Below are 3,959 nucleotides of genomic sequence, written 5' to 3'. Positions count from 1 at the left end.
GGGGGTTTCACCATGTTGGCCAGGCTGGTCTCGAACTCCTGACCTCAGGTGATCCGCCCACCTTGCCCTCCCAAAGTGCTGGGATTACAGGCATGAGCCACCACACCCGGCCATTTTGAATGAAAATTACTTTCAACCTGCACTTCTAATCTCAGGTAAACTCTGTGTCAAGTAAAAGAACAAAAACAAAAACCAAGTATATGATTAAGACATTTTCAGACATTCAAGTGCTTCAAAAATGTATCTCCCATGCAACTTTTCTTAGAGAACTAGTGGGGTGTGTGCTCTACCAAAATGATGGAATACACCCAGAATGAGAAAGACACAAACCCGATCGAGAGGAGAGGAAAGTAAGCCCAAAGATGAAGGAGCAGCAGGATCACAGAGCAGCCTGCCCACACTTGTTCAGAGATAAAAGGCTCCAGGAGTTGCTGGGGGCTGGGGATCCCAGAGGGAATTAACTGCAAAAGGCACAGCAGGACTTTTCAGGGGAACTGCCATATATTGATTTTGGTGAGGTTTCATTGTATACAATGACCACGTGTACAGTGTTCAAAACTCTGTAAAATGAGTTGAGTTTTTGTTGTTTTTTTTGTTTTGAGATAGAGTTTCGCTCTTGTTGCCCAGGCTGGAGTGCAATGGCGCAATCTCAGCTCACCGCAAGATTGAACCTCCACCTCCGGGGTTCAAGCAATTCTCCTGCCTCAGGTTCCTGATTAGCTGGGATTACAAGCATGTACCACCACGCCCGGCTAATTTTGTATTTTTAGTAGAGATGGGGTTTCTCCATGTTGGTCAGGATGGTCTTGAGCTGCCAACCTCAGGTGATCCACCTGCCTCAGCCTCCCAAAGTGCTGGGATTACAGGCGTGAGCCACTGTGCTGGCCGAGTTGAGTTTTATTGTACGTAAACTGTTTTTCAATACAACTGATTTTTGTAATTTGCTGGAAGAATGCATGATCTAGGCAAGAAGTGGTGCATATGTCCTAAATCCTATAATCAGAAAACAATAGACATATAAAACTAAAAGACGTGTAAGCACATTCTCTAATAATACAGAAGTAAGTACTAGAAATAACTCAAGGAGTTAAAAAGTGGAGACCTCTTGGAGGGGTGGGAATAGGACTTGGGAGCAGAGACAGCTGTTGTTCATAGTAAGCTTTGTGATGCCAGCTGACCTTTGAGCTATGTGTATGTTCTCACTTTGATAAATATCAATAGAATAGTTTTTTGGATTTTGTTTATTTATTTATTTTTGAGACAGGATCTGGCTCTGTCGCGCAGACTGGAATGCAGTGGCACAATTACGGCTCGCTGCAGCCTCAACCTCCTGGGCTAAAGCAATCCTCTTGCTTCAGTCTCCCGAGTAGCTGGGACTATAAGTACATACCACCATGCCCAGCTAATTTTAAAAATATTTTTTAGAGTCTTGCTATGTTACCCAGGCTAGTCTCAAACTCCTAGGCTCAAGCGATCCTCACACCTCGGCCTCCCAAGGTGCTGGAATTACAGGCATGAGCCATCGTGCCTGGCCAAGATTATAGTTTTTGAAAACGAGAAAAGGTTTGGAATAACAGGATGCCTAGTCTGGTGGAGGCAAAATGTTTGCAATACCCAGAAAGCCTTGGACCAACAGGAGCTAAAGTTTCCTTCAGACAGTTACTATTTCTTTAGCTCTTTCATTTCATTTTGGGTGAGAATAAAGAAATGTATTACAGCAATGAAAATAACAAATTACAGCTACCTTCTTATGAATACAATGTTGACCAGAAAAGGCAAGATCATAAAAAAATGTACACTAACTAGATGATGGCTAGACTGGTGTGTTCTTACAACAATTGAGCTCTATGCTATGACCTATGCACTCTTCTATACACACATTATATTTCAATTAATTCTTTAAAGTATACCATATGATTCTATTTCTTAGGCTCCCCAAAAAGACCAAACCAAACTATAGTTTAGGAATACATACAAAGGTAGTAAAAATGTAAACAGCCAGTCTAGTGATCACCTTTGGGATACAGGGAGAGGGTTGTGATCAACAGTGGGTGGGACTGAAATCCACAATAAGGGGAACATCTGCAGTGCCAGTAGATCCTATTTCTTGGTCCAGATAGTGTTTACAAAAGTATTCGCTTTACAATTCTGCTAAACTGAATATATAAGGTTTTTATCGATTGATTGATTGATTGAGACTCTGTCATCCAGGCTGGGATACAGTGGCACAATCATGGCTCACTGATTTGATAAGCATCGACCTCCCTGACTTAAGTGATCCTCCTACCTCCCAAGTAGCTGAGACTACAGGTATGCATGATGACACCCAGCTAATTTTTAATTTTTTGTAGAGACGGGGGTCCCGCTATGTTGCCCAGGTTGGTCTTGAACTCCTGGGCTCAAGTGATCCACCCACCTTGGCCTCCCAAAGTACTGGGTTACACGTGTGAGCCACCATGCCTGGCCAATATAGAAGTTTTAGATATAGTCTTGCCACTTAAACAAAGGAATTTAGAAGATTTGAACAAATCTAAATGTTTATCAATAGGGACTATTTAATTATAAGTCATGTAATGCACAATGCACTATTAAAAATGAAGCAGCTGTGATCCTATATGCTTATAAGAACCTAATGCTCAAATTGGGTCCTAAAATGACAAAAACCATGTTAGAAATGAATCTGATATGATACCACTTATGTCATCTCTCTCTCTCTCTCATATATATATATATATATATAAACATATTTTATGTGTATGTATTTTATGTAATGCATTTCATATACATTACATATAATTATATATATGCAGAGAACATCTCTAATATCTGGAATAATAGACAAGAAACTTGTCAGTGTTACAGAGAGGAGACTAGAAATAGGAGACTTCTTTTTCACTTTTGAATTTTGTATCATGTGCATCTATTACTATTCTAATAAAGGAGAAGGAATCATTTATTTTAAAAATACTTGTTTATTGCATGGTTCTCTCCAGATTTTGTGTCTAGGCTTATTTTTATTTATTATAAAATACTTCAGCAAAGAAGAGAAACTGGCATTCAAACATGGCCGGCCAATCACTGCCAGGCTAATTGCCCAAGAGCTTCTCTAAGCAAACATTTCTCACCTATTATAAACCCCACATTGATATAGGTGCCAGAAATAATAAATGGGACAAAACAGAAGCCCCTGTGCAAGGGGAAGTCAGTGAGAGGCAAGGAAACCATGCACATCACTAGTATTTCTCTTCGTATGGCAATTTAACATTGCTGTTCTTTGTCTTTATGAATAATGGGGTTAGGTCAGGTTCCTTGTCATCACAAGTCTTAGAAATCATCTAGAAAACATGTATTTTACACACTAATCTCACAACTAGATAACATATTCAGTACTTCAGTGGTAGAATCTTCAGCTTTTCACACTTTAGGCAGTTCTTCTACCATCTACTTCTGTTTCTTCATTCTCAGTTCCCAGGAAGGCATAGATCAGGTCCTGCATAGGTGGGCATGTCACATGTCTGCTCCATATCATTTGCAGCAATGACAATGAAAATCCAGCATGCAATGTGGCTGAGGTGCTGGGAGCCCCAAACAATGTGGGGGAAAAAGCAGAGGGCATTTCACATCCCAGACGGGACAGGTTTCCATTCCTTACTGAGGGTGGAAGTACTAGATTGGAGGATAAGGAGCCAAAAAAATTACTCATATGAAAAAAAAAAAGCCTTGTCACAGTGCACAGGCAGGCACAGTGGTTCACGCCTGTAATCCCAGCACTTTGGGATGCTGAGGTGGGCAGATCACTTGAGATCAGGAGTTCGAGAGCAGCCTGGCCAACATGGTGAAACCCTATCTCTACTAAAAATAGAAAAATTAGCCAGGCGCAGTGGCAGGTGCCTGTAACCCCAGTTACTCGGGAGGCTGAGACAGGAGAATCACTCGAACCCGGGAGGCAGAGGTTGCAG

This window comes from Piliocolobus tephrosceles, chromosome 5, assembly GCF_002776525.5.
Source record: "Piliocolobus tephrosceles isolate RC106 chromosome 5, ASM277652v3, whole genome shotgun sequence".
In the NCBI taxonomy this organism is placed as follows: Eukaryota; Metazoa; Chordata; class Mammalia; order Primates; family Cercopithecidae; genus Piliocolobus; species Piliocolobus tephrosceles.
The sequence above is the reverse complement of the archived record's forward strand: the minus strand, read 5'-3'. Positions refer to the sequence as shown.